This window comes from Quercus robur, chromosome 10, assembly GCF_932294415.1.
Source record: "Quercus robur chromosome 10, dhQueRobu3.1, whole genome shotgun sequence".
Taxonomy (NCBI): domain Eukaryota; kingdom Viridiplantae; phylum Streptophyta; class Magnoliopsida; order Fagales; family Fagaceae; genus Quercus; species Quercus robur.
The window spans coordinates 47263520-47277803 of record NC_065543.1 but is presented as its reverse complement, the minus strand read 5'-3'; the positions used below and the strand labels follow the sequence as shown (position 1 = coordinate 47277803).

The 14284-nt window shown below is 31.9% G+C and overlaps 1 pseudogene; it reads right to left on the bottom strand.

Annotated features, from left to right (window-relative positions):
- Nucleotides 1-7991: 7991 nt before the first annotated feature.
- LOC126704253 (protein PALE CRESS, chloroplastic-like) lies at nt 7992-12227 on the bottom strand (annotated as a pseudogene).
- Between the last annotated feature and the right edge of the window lie 2057 nt (nt 12228-14284).

Here is a 14284-nt window from a genome sequence, read left to right as displayed (position 1 = left end):
ACTTGGGTGCACAAAGTCCAGCCCAACAAATCCAATTGATTTTTTTTTTTTTTTTTTTTTGGAGAAGTTTTTTTTAATGTATGTTTCACGACAAAGTTGTAATATAATCCAACGTCCCATTAAAATAATACAACTTGGTTTTGTAAGATATATATGAAGAATTTTTTTTTTTACGAGAAACAACTTATATATGAAGAGTAAGTGCGAAGAATGAAAGGAAAATCATGCAAATGATGCTATATGCGTGGGATATTGCTGAAATTGGTTCTCCTAACCAATTAAACAATATAACTTATGAGGGTGTAATATTACAATTGTATAAGTGACATCATTTTATTGGTTAAGATAACTAGTTTAGCAGTCATCTAGTAGTTCTAATAATTTCTTCATAATCTCTTTAGCAATATTTTGCTTGGAAATTTAGTTTCTAAAAGCCTTTAAACTTTAAAGTGGCTAAGTGGTCTCTTAGTAATAAAGGTATAATTTGGCTAAATAAAAATTATTTATTTATGCAAAAGAAGCCAATTATTATTAAATTTTAATATTTTGCTTTCTATGCATTATCATGGTAGTATCAATTTGAAAGTTTTTTGTTTTTTAAATAATTTTACGAGGGTGATTATTACGTAGAAACCAGCAATTGTCATTGTAACCAAATTGTGTCTCGTACAAAAACAAGAAATTAATGATTGAATTTGTTAAAAAGGTGCAAATTAAATAATTTGTAATATTATACAACATACTTTTATATTTTATAATATATTTTAATAAGGAAAATGTTAGGTCTCTTACATTTTAGTTGAGAGTTCAATATGGTTCCGCTACTTACAATTGTAATAATATTAACCCTCTATTCTAAATAATAATAATAATAATAATAAATAAAGAAACTTCAATTTCAATAGTGCATCTAATGACTCATGGTTACTTAGTTTTACATCATGCAAATGATACCATCCCATTCTCTTCGTATATGCATTTTCTTGCCCTTCATTAAAAGTTTAATAATTCGTTTCAAATGTTAAAATATGGTGACAATGGGGCAGGACGAGCTCAAAGTATGGTGTTTCTAGCTTTCTATCCTATTTACAAAGAAAGGACACCACACAAGATGAGAGGGTAGATTAAGGACTCGATGGGTCGGAGGTATTTTCTCCATCCCTAATTAGGTAACTTCATCACTAATGATAAAGTGATTGAAAAAAAAAAAAAAAAAAAAAAAAAAAAAAAAAGTGGATAAGGGAAAACATGCACAAGATAGTACGAGATAGGATGAGCAAGACAAGGTATTTTTACCGTACTTGGATATTTTAGTTTTTTAATCAAACAAATAAATAAAAATAATTATTCATTACAACTTCTTCTATTTTCTTCCTACATAATAATTATTTAACATACAACCAAACATATCCAAAGTTGATAAGAAGATATATATTTGAAGCTAGCAGCAGCCTAAAAAGTAACTGAAAATTTCCCATACCTACTCTTCCCCTTCCACAATGCAAAGTTAGTAGCTGTGAGAAGTTGAACCCCTTTTGTTGTATAATAATGTAATAATAAAATTGAAGTGCAGCAGATCATAATGTTCTTCTAGTAGTCAATGGCTGCTGAAAAAACCTGTGTAAATTCATTAATAAGATTATTATTTTTGTCTTTACCAAAGGATGTGACAATTATATTAATCCCATTTAGTTTTATGTTAAAGATATAATTTTTTAAGCTGCTTCAAGTGATTATGTCTAGAAATTAAGCATGGACATGCTTGGGTTAAAGTGGTCTCACCAATGTACACAGTTCCAACACATGTTCACAATCACAGATGGTTGTATGTTATGTGGAAAAACCAATTCAGTCAACATTTCAAGGTTTAGTCATGCAAACCTGTACTTTGGAGGCAAAACTTCCAGTCTATGCAGCAACAGACCTTTTCTTTGTTCAATTTCTTTTCCTTTGAAGATTTCTCAGCCAAAAGAATTGAATATTGGTTGCCTGTCTGGTATGCTTGGGTTCAGTACACACCAGGCGAATCCATACATATTTTCTCAATAGGCCCAATGAAGGGCAGTGCTCTCACCAATGGGTTTTGTTTTTCATTCCATGCATGTTTAATTTGGTTTTAGCAGAACTGTGTTTAGTTCAGTGTCTGAGGATGTGTTCGGTTTTGTGTGATTAAATAAAGCTCAAAGTGCTGAACTAGGTGATGTTTTGTGCTAAAGTGAATGATTGATTTGGCATGAACATAAACTGCATAGTGAATGCCCCTAGATTAGCTGGCAAATGGTTTTGTCAGGTGGATTTAGTTGTCAGTTGGTTTTATTGGTTAGAGGCAAGCTCTTCTTTAGGAAGGTTCCAATAAAAGTGAATTTGATTGGAGAGGATGATTTAGAAATTCTCTTCGCTTTTGCATAATTAATCATTAGGCAATTGAAGCTTATTTATTAGATGAAGCTTCAAAAATGAACTACTATATAAAAATTGCAGATGATGGTTTAGGAGTTTTGATTCATTACACGCTCCTTGTTAATCATGATACAGTAAGCACTCAAACATAATTTGTTACTAGCATTTGTGTTGTAGAGATGGTGTGACATCATGGAACCTCAACTTTTATTGTGGGGGAGTTTGGATTGGGCCATTGATTGTCACATCCACTAAACTCTATGAACTCTTTAAGAAGTGTGGCAGAAGAGACCACAGCTTTATTCCTTTAGGCTTATAACAGAATTTCAAATAATGAAGAGATTTACAGCTGAACAATGCTGTTTCTGTTTAACTTTACCGCGTCTTACTTAACTGTTACAGAACTCTTCTCTTACAGAACTGAACAGAGAATTCGCTCTGTTTAGAGTACAAAAACAGAGCATTGCAATGCATTAATACATGGACGACAATTTTGACTACTATGTCAAATAACCATAATAACATAATACCATAACTGACAGATAATACTTAATACACCATAACTTAAGTAAACAAACTAGAAAATTAAACATAACAAGGAAACTCTTCTCACATGTACCCGCTAGACTGTACTACATAAAGCTAGCTTTAATTCATTACTAAAATTCACTTGTCTTCTTCTTCTTCATGGATAGGCACAGCTTGAAGAATGAGGCCACCACCTTTTCTATGAGGCACAATACGCAGCACAGCACTTGAGCTCAACAGTGGTGGGAAACTACTACTTCTACATTCTTCATCATTCTTCTTTGATGATGAAGATGAAACTTGCTGCTTTTTTTGAGAATTCTTTTCAGTACTAATTTCTTTGTTTTCAGAGACAACCGCACCTGTATCATCACCTAAGATTTCTGCGGTAGTGTGGGAATTGTTGTCCGTTTTAGCTTGGAGGAAGCTCCAGCCGCCCAAGTTTGGCTCACTTGAGGACATGTTTTCACAATGGAGATGTGGAGAATGCAAAGAAGAAGATAGGTGAGTTGAGACTTGAGAGAGAGAGAGAGAAACAGAGACCTGAAATTTATAGTGAAATTTGCTAATCTTTCCTACATTGAGGCTTTGATTGCATAACAATAATAGTCAAATTGCCTCAATCTTCTCAAGATTGGGGGGCTTTGTTTGCATGGACAATAATAGTAATTACCCACTAACTCAATATTCTTCTTTAGTTTGTGTAATACCCGAGAAAAAAAAAAAGATTTAAAAGGATGGATATTTAAGTAAATTTTGTGGGGTCAATTTTATAATTTATAATTATCAGAGAGTTTATAGAAAATCAGGTTGAAACCCTAGTTATAAATATAAGTTTATTAAGTCAACGTATATGGAGAGATATTTTGAGAGAGGAGATTATCCAAAAGACTGAAGTAGAGAATGATTGACTATGTCTTTGAGATAAGAGCTTAAGAATTTCGTTTTTATCAAATCTAAATATTATTTAGAATTAAAGTATTTTTTATGTAAGTATTTTGGCCAACAATGTGACTTTCTTTTTTAGACATGGCCGCATGGGTCTGTTCTGCATAATTTTCTTAAAGGAATAGTATAGGATTGATGGAATTTGAAAAAAAAAAAAAAAAAAAAAAGAAGGTGAAGAAACTCTTGACGAAAAGAAGGAACAGCAACTTCTTTATGAGTTATTATTATTTGTTTATTGATTTGGTAGAGGAAGAATAGTGTTTCCATAAAAGCTTGTGTCAGAGCTTGATTTGCGTGATTTGTCCTCATGCCAAAAAAATGCTAGAGTCGGCAGTGGCATATATATATATATATATATATATTTATATAAATCCATAGAATAATCCCCTTGTCATAGCAACGCCAGCTTCCTTCTAATATTATTGTTATTATTATTAATAATATTATATTATTATTATTATTATTATTATTATTATTAGTTCATTGGTTTGGTAACTGAGGCGTATGGTGAAGTGAGCAAGTGATCATGGAACATGGGCTAGGCGATGCTTTTGACCCTATATGACAATATGTATCCTAGGTTTTATTAGAGGCAGTGGAGGATACATACAAGACTTTTACTTTGAGATAATAAAAAGAAATTATTAGATATTTCTAGCAGTCGTTCGGTTGGCCGGATACTGTTATAAGTCATTCTTAAATTATTTAATTATTGAGTAAATGATACTTGCAAAATTGTTTTAGGTGATGACATCTAAGGATTTTTAGAAGAAGTGTTAGGGTGAAGTTTCTTTTGGTATGGCTTTTGGAGGTAAGTAACCTTATCCTAATTGGTTTTATTTTGCGTATTTTAACTCCTGAAATTTGATTATAGTTATTACAATTTTATTTCTAATGTATTACTGATTTCAAGTAAAGAATTATCACAAATAGATTTGATTACTGAATATATGATGTATTTTATTTAATTGTTTTATGCTATACTGATTCAAAGTAACGAATAAAGAATTTTCACAAATACCTATGAGCACTGAATATAAGATTTATTTAATTTAGTTGATATTTGTTAGCTATATTGATTTAAAATAAGAATATAGAAATATCACACAAATATATTTGATTATTGAATATATGATTATATATACGTATTTAAATAAGATATATTTTTGTTAGAAGCTATGATTTTATACCTATGATTATGGACAATTTGATTATGAATTGATTTTGATACCTAAACCAATAGAGGTTATTCATTGGTATTCTGATACCCAAACCAATCGGGGTTATTCATTGGTACTCTGATACCCAAACCAATGAGGGTTATACATTGATACTCTGATACCTAGCCAGTGGGGGTTATTCATTGGTACTCTAATGCCCAGTTACAGGGATATAAAGTGACCATAGTCATAAGATTTTTAAGAATATAAATTATGTTTGAGTATTTGAACCGCTTGATTCCTTAAAACTACATATGTGATTTTGGAAATGTTTGAGTATTTAACTATTTGAGTCACTTAAACTGCTTATGTATTTTTGGAAACTATTGTAAGTTATAGCTTCTGATATATGGAAAATTGACTAATTTCTAAACCATCTATGATATATATTTTAAGGTTAAAATACGTGATCTATTTGCAACTTATTATTTTAAGACTATGAAACTTCTTAGTTATTCTTGAAAAGCCATAGTATATTATAACTTTTGAAAACTCTTATTACATCTTATTACTTTACAAATTTATAGCTTGATAGAACTTATGAGGATTTTGGTTACTTATTGAGTTGTCAACTCACCCCTTTTTTCCCTTCAATTTCAGATTATGAAGAATAATAAGTTTTAGGAGTTCTGATGTTGTGAAGTGAGCGGGAAAAGAAACTTAGTGATTTTGGAATTGAATGGTCTTCGAATAGTTTTATATTTATTGGCCAATTGGCATTAGGTACATAAGGTTTGGATTTTGTTCCTATTAAATTATTGGAGATCTATTCATAATGAAGTTGTTGAAGTATTTTGGATTTATTGATTTATTTAATTTTGAGGATAAATTTTAGTTACTAAGAAGGCCTTGCACACTTGTAAAGGGCTTACTTTATAAGCGTGTGGCGGTTGTCACATGTCTATCTTTATAGTTGGGTTCGGGGCGTGACAGTTTGGTTCATTGAATCTTTAACTTGATGTTAGATGAACGTGTTATATATAAGTTGTGTTCAATTTAATACACGCACTTGCACTTGTTACTTTGATTAAAACCGTCATTTTGTTTTTGTTTTTTTGAAGTAGTAAGTTTTATTGGACCTCTCTGGTTGATGCTTTGCCTTCTAAAGTTAAAAGAGAGATTCTATATTCTTGTTTAGTATCTTCCATTCCAAAAGGAAAGAAAAAAAATATATAGATTATAATTTTTCATAATACCTTTTTCTTGATGTAAAATATTTTCTTGTCTTTGTTGGTCATTACTTAATTTCTATTGCAACTTCCTAAGTTCCATGTTTTACATCCATCTGGAATCAAAGCATGATGTAGCCTTAATTTCAAAGCCTCTGAAATTAAGATTATAAAAACAATTCTTGTTATGTTAAATCCTAAGTCCTAACGCTGTAGAAACATTTGTGTAAACTATAGTAAGCAGTTCAAAATCCAATTGCTTAAAAACATTTTTATTTTAAAAATTAACTGAATGATAGAAATCTTTTATATGGATTCATCTCACATGCATGTCCATTTGAGTTTGAAGGCATCAAAGCACTGTTTTCATAGTTTAGTGATGTGCATATTTTCAATCTTGCATGGACAATCAATTTTCTGGTTACATTCATACAGACAATCTTTCATAGATTGAGGTTTTGTTGCATAACAATAATAGCAAGCTTTAACTCTCTATTATTGTAACCCAGCCATTGCTATATATTGCCTCAATTTTCACAAGGTTGGGGCTTTGTTTGCATGAACGACAATAGTAATGAACCACTAACTCAAATATTCGTCTTTAGTTTAGTTCATTGAATCTTAACTTTTGGATGATCATGTTATACAAGTATTGTTCAATTTAATTCACACCCATGCACTTGTCCTAATTTGCTTGGTGATGGGGGAATTTGATGTCAGTGTAACGATGCAAGAAGCAATATGGTTTTGAGAAGGGTAACTTTTGTGATTGGAAGACTGTTTAACAGCTAAGAAGATGGTGATAATATTCTTATATGTGGATGTGGTGTATTACCATTATTTTTGCTTGCATAACAATAATAGCAGGTTTTAACTCTCTATTATTGTAACCCATTAACTAAATCAGCCATAGCTATAAATTGCCTCAATTTCTCAAGATTGGGGCTTTGTTTGCATGAAAGATAATAGTAATTAACCACTAACTCAATTATTCATCTTTAGTTTGGTTCATTTAATCTCAACTATAAGTTGTGTTCAATTTAAGGAATGCAAACTCATGCACTTGTCTTTATTTTGCTCGGTGAAGGAAGAATTTGATTTCAGTTAGAGATGCAGCAATCTTGGTTATTGGTTTTGAGAAGGGTAGCTTTTGTGAATTAATCTTTGGAAAATTGGGATAATTTACAGACAGGGAAATACCCTTTTAGCCTCAAGTTATAGGCCTCATTTTTGGTCAGCCACTAATAAGTTCAATATTAGATGGACATAAGCCCAGTCAAGAGAGGGGAATCGGGATTGTTTTTATTTTTAATGGGCAAAAGATAAGTCCACTCGATACTTCTTTCATTTCCCCTACCCCCCCACCCCACCCCCTTATTTTTGTCATGTTGATATTGCTTGCTTCTTCATATGTTAATACTGGAGAGATAGGCATTGTCTTAGTTGCTTTGGGTGCCACTACAAATTTTAGCATGAGTTGGCAGTGTTCTTATAGCAGTGAAGAAGTAACCACTACTTGAGTTCATTGTATCACGGTACGTTCTTTAACTGCATGAGATTTGCACAGCTGGAAGCTTTCATGTATTTTTCCAGTTTGGTTGAAGGAAACTTATATTCATTGAAAAAAGAAGAAAAGGAAAGGAGAAGAAAACTCCAATTTGAAATTGTACACAAAAAAACATAATTTCTTTTATAGATCAACTGTAATATAAGCGCACAAAGGTCCTAATATAAATACAAATGCTACAATAAACCCGGGCACAACATACAAATGTAGCAAACTGGGATTCCAAAACCCCATATTAGCAATAAAAGGAACAAAGTATGGCTACCATTTCAAATTTATGGCCAGGTCCAGCAGTGATTCTACTTGGCGTATGGCTCTTTGTTTCTCCTGTTGCTTCAACCTACTCGCAACAGATTCAGGATCAAACAAATCTTGTCCATGCTGTGCTTCAGTTTGTTGATACCGGACCTCTTGTAGCAATGCATTAACCTCTCTGACAAAGTCTACCCTTAAAAGTGTATCATCAGCTTCAAGTGGAGGTCAAAGTGGCCCTTGATGCTGTTGGGGAAAAAGTAAGCCGTTATGAAGTTAAATCAAACACAAATTAATTTGACCAATAGGATAGAGTGTTTATATTAGATCTAGTTGTGACATATATCATCTGCTCCAAAGTTGAATGAAGCAATCCCAGACTGGTTAGTTTTATCTTGAACATTAAATGATCTCCCATTAGAAAAATATTCCATTATCTTGGATATAATAGAGCCATGCTTTTATTTTACCGCCCAAGAAGGAGAAATGTGAATGTTCCTCTAATTAGTCTAGGTACTTCCTACAATCAATACCAACTCCTATAATTTTTCATTCTGTGCCTTCACGAAAAGAACGGTTATGCGCTTGTCCCTACATGCAGAGATTGTCCTGGTGGCCTGATGCCACTCCTGATTCCTTGAATGTGTGCATGCAAGAGAGGTTTCTATGAGAATGACCAATATGTCATTCTATACCCTTATAGATTTCTTCGGTACAGCTAAAAGAAAAGGCACCATCATACAGATGAAAAAGAAAAAAAGAAAAGATCTGTGAATTCTATAAGAAACACGCTAGTTGTGGCTATCATGTAGTTTGATCAAAGCCATAGGAAATATAATTTGTATATTTGCAGCATACCTTATCAATGTCAAATCCTGCTGGAACAAGAATGCTAAATGGATCCTCTCTTGGAAAGGTGTCAACCATGTGTTTTTTGCATGCCTTCATCCAGCCTTCATCATCAAACCCATCATGCATATTCAAAAGATCATTGAGCAGTCTCATGGCAGGAGTAGCCTCCCGTTTCAAAATCTCAGTCTAAAATATTAAGTAAAATTCAAAGCTTATAATTCTATTTTCTCCCAAGTAAGGCAACGAAGAAAGTAAACTACAAAATGAAAAGGGCCTAAAGGAGTGTCACGGTGCAAGATGTGCTAGGCTGGAATAATTATATAAGGATTCTACTAAAAATCAGCACAATTTCAGACAATATTTAACAATGTTCAGCATTTGGTTTTGAAAGTTAAAACCCATCTGTGTATTGAAACAAATGAATTTAAGCATGGCACTATTATATGAAAAGTAGTGTATACCTCAACCCTTCTATATAACAGATCAAGACTTCTTATAGCATCCTTTTCTTCCTGGAAAATGAGATAAATATCTAAATCAACATTAGAGAGAGAGATAAAGAGACTGCATTATATTAAGTTCTACTGAACTCATACTATTAAGATTTACAAGGAAAAAAAAAAAAAAAAAGGACAAGGCAAAGCCTTATGCTAAAAAGGACAAATAAATTCCCAATTCTTGCCTTAAAACAAAAATACAAATTAAGAGGACTTGAGCAAATTTATTTGTTAGAAATATGCAGTAAAACCTATGAATAGTCAGCTAACAACCAACTGCTTTACCATTGAGTTGTTGAGGAACAATGAGAAATTAGATATTGATTTAAATTCCCTTTCTCAATCCATGACCAGTATGAGCTTGATTTTCCTTAAGTTACAGGTATTGTGTTGGATATCAGATTAACATTGAAGGTTCAATGGTCTTTAATTTCTCTATTTGTTTGATAACTTATTTCTAAGTAAGAGAAACCTCCTAAAAGAAGAGCTTGAACTCTCTTTTTCTCCAAATAATCATAAGTAATATGCGATTTAGAGTAACTTTGTAATCAGAGTCCTTAATCAACATGGATGCCTTGCTTATAAAAAATAGCTAATCATAGTAACTTCATCACTTTTCCTTCATGAGAAATATTAGTTGAGAATTTGATACTCATAAATCCCAGATTCTAATCTATGATACATATTATTTTCTTCAAACTCATGTGAAAACAAACTTTCTTTTAAATAAAAAAAAATAGAAAAAAAAAAAAAACAAAAAACAAAAAAAAAAAAAATTTGGTTCTATAAGTATTTACAAATCTTTGAGACTTATGAACCTAATGCTGAAATGCCATAAACACTCCTACACCTATAGAGAAATTAATAAAGGCAGCCATCAAGTTTGAACATTACAATAATCAGTGATTGCAAACATTTACATTGGCACACTAAAAAATGTTTGCAAAACATTACACTACAACAACATTGCATTAAAAGAAAAGATGCCACACAGAATTTAGAGACAACAAAAGACTAACTTACATCACGTCTAGCAAGATCAAGGCGATTCCATATGACCATTAGAACAAGTTCATTGAGTTCTCCTTTCTCAGCAGCTTTCTCAATTTCCTGCATATAAGAAAGTTAATCAATAGTCAAAATTATCCTACATGAATAGTTTGACTCAACTTCCCACTTATGGAAAATGCTACAAGCTACAAAGGATGTATGAGTATGACAGCAACGAAATGAGATGTCCTTAGATATAAGACAAATATTTCCTTCATAATGAAAACAAAAGCAGCCAAAAAAGGAAAAAGGAAAGGGCGTTTACTTTTCAGATGGACTTCTATCGACCCATGTGTATGCAGAAAGCACACTTTAGAAATGAACACATTCTCATAATTTTAAAGTCTTAATCTCTTGACAGATTAAGCCATTTGTGAGGCTTGAATACTGTAATTTATGATTACCTCTTCAACTTCTTCAGCAGCTCTGATCAAGCTCGAAACCAATCTCCGTGCTTTTCTGACATCTTCTTCTGGATACCCTTTCAAGCGTGTGCCAATTTCACAATACTCTTCAATCTTTCTTTCCTCTTCTTCTTCTTCCTGTTGACGTCTTCGATGAAGCTCCTTTGTCTTTTCCCGTTGCCGTGCTTGCCATTCCTAACCTAGAGTAGGTTAATGCAACTTTCCAAATAGTGCACATCTTAGAGGTTACATGAGTTCAACATAATAAGATAGTGGGTTTTACATTTAGGCAACATATTGTTATATACAGAATGCACACGATGCCCCAAAACCCATCAATCAGGACCAGTTATCCATTCAATTGAGGGAGTGATCATAATCTGAACAAAATATTTCAAGAATTAAGAAAATTATAACATTGGATTAAGCTATGTATGAAAGTAATAAAACGGGAAACAGTAATGCTATAAATTAAATTTAATTCAGGAGGACATGGACAATGCAATATAATTCAAAATAATTTTTTCTTAACTGGTAATAGGCAACTGTGAAAAGAGGTTAATCTTTTAACTTGCATGTCAATTGTAATTTCACAAACAATAAACTCAGATTGCTCAATTTGTAAGCCATGAAGGCATTCCATTAAAGCTGTTATAGAAAAGCACTTCAAATTGACTGAGATTGAGTCAAGCAAGCAATTCTAATATTTTTCATAGTAATAGAGGCTCAAGTGTAACATGACCCTGCATGATGTAATTTTGCACACATAAATCTCAAATATGTGATCACTGTCAAAACATACCTAACCATTTATTGGTGTGGTGCCAAATGATTCCAACACACTCTTATACTGTAATTAATTTGTATTAAAAATTCCAAAACACTCTAGTCAGGATTAAGTGTAGCAGACAGTGGGCCTTTAGTTATCAGCTCGAAAACAAATCAATAAGACCCGCTCTAATAAATTCCTTTAGCAAAGTTACACACGGAGACTGCCATTAACCATTTTACAAACACTATATATATATATATATATATATATATATTTATATATTTATATACACGCACAAATTGATGATTTAGTGGCATATATGGGAAATCTACCATTGACCCATCTCAGGAAATCAATAAATTTGAATACCCAATAATCAAAAAAGAACAATCATCCAGTCAACATAGCAAAACAAGAAAAATAAGAGACACCCATTTAAGAAAAGGTGAAAAAAATGCCATAGCTGATGCATATTGACAACTACATACATACATACATCATCATAATACTCCTTTGGAAGCCCATCTATAAGCGGCTCATCCTTGTTCATACACCGCCTCAGAACTGGTTAGGGGTGTGCAGAAAACCCACCGACCCACCAAACCCAACCCAACCCAACCCGACCCACTGGGTTGGGTCGGTTTTTAAGGCTTGGTGGGTTGGGTTGGGTTACAAAAAAAAATTTTATGGCGGGTCGGGTCGAGTTGGGTTTGGGTCATAAAATTACAAATCTGCCAAACCCGACCCGACCCACCCATATTTAATATATATTTAAAATATATTTTATATTTAATAATTTTTTTTAAATCAATTGTAGGGCACTTTTATATATATATATATATATATATTTAGTAATTTAAAAAAAAAAAAAAAAACCAACTGTAGAGCAGCATTTCCTTAGTTTCTCCTATTAATACTAATTTAATATATATATTATATATATTATATAATTAATAAATTTTTTTAAATAACCAATTCTTCCTATCTTATATAAAAGCCAATTAGTTCACACAAATCCTAATAAATTACTATTGTTGTTTAGTCATTAGTGTTGTTTGCCTTTAAGGAGTTACATTGATACTAATCTTTAGGTTTTTTTAATATATTAATATTTTTTTTTTTCTACTCAATTTAATAATAATAAAAAAAAAAATTTGTCAAACCCATGAGTTCAACCCGACCCATGTGGGTTGGGTTGGGTTGGGTTGGGTTGGACTTATGTGATGGGTTGGGTTGGGTTGAATTTTTTTTGACCCACCATGGTGGATTGGGTCAAAAAATCTCCTCAACCCGACCCAACCCGACCCATGCACACCCCTAGAACTGGTTATCCAATCCCAACCAAAGAACTCAAAAAAAAAAAAAAAAAAATGCAGTTTAGGCCCAAGACTTTCATCACACAGAATAGGCCCAAGCACTTTGGCACGTACTTGGCCCAAGACTTTCATCACACAGAATAGGCCCAAGCACTTTGGCACGTACTTGGCACGTACTTGGCCCAAGACTTTCATCACACAGAATAGGCCCAAGCACTTTGGCACGTACTTGGCCCAAGGCTAAAATAGAGTCAATTTATTCACATTTTAATCATAAAAGTAATGTCACTTTCTAATCGCAACAACATTATTTTCCGTTTTTGTTCACTGCTTACACTATTTTTATTATGCAATGATCACAGCAAAACATGACAATAGCTGTAAAAATTAAAAAGTGTTGTATCCTTAAACTTATATTGTATTAGTAGTAAGTAAAAAGAATAGAGGTATGTTTTAATTTTAAAGAAGTGTTATATTCACAATATTTTCATAAGTTTTTACAATAAATTTTAAATAGCAAATCGTTATTTGTTTTAATATGAACATATTATTAAAATTACTTTCTTATCACTTGAAATTTATTGTGAAAGTGTTGTGGATATAACATTTCTCTTAATTTTATTGTTGGATGTTTGATATATGACTTAAGATTATCATCTTTCATCATCTCCATGAAATGAAATTGTAGAATAAATTGAAAATTTACATTTTAAAAAATTATATATGATATATATTTAATTATGTATTAAAAAATAAAAAGTCAAATTAGATAATTTTTAGAAAGAAAAAAATATGCATAATTTAAATAAAATTTGTTTAAAGAAAAAAATATGCAACTGGTCGGGTTTAAGATTTTTCTAATTAAAAAAAAAAAAAAAAATCCTTCAAATATTTCACGTACCAAAACCTGTTAAAATTTCCGAATTTCATCACAAATACATCCTATTTCTTTACCTATAATAAAAAGAGTGAAATCAAGCATCCAGTTTGTTGAGCACTGTAGCTAATTACCATCCTCTCCTTGGACTTTGAGAGTTTTGTGATAGCTGAATCAAGTAGATGTGTATTTATCCTCATCACGTATTAAGAATTTTTTCTTGTAATGATTCCTTTGATGAACAAGGATTTTGAGCATGAGATCATAATTGAATGCTCAATGTTAAATTAGGCACCTCATCCAAACATTATCAAGTACTTGTATGACTTTAATCTTTTTGCTAATTAAGTGTTTCAGAATCTGATGGCTCTTTAATTTAAAGAGGAAAAAAAAAAAAATTATGCCACAAAGCATATTGTTTTGCGTAAAACA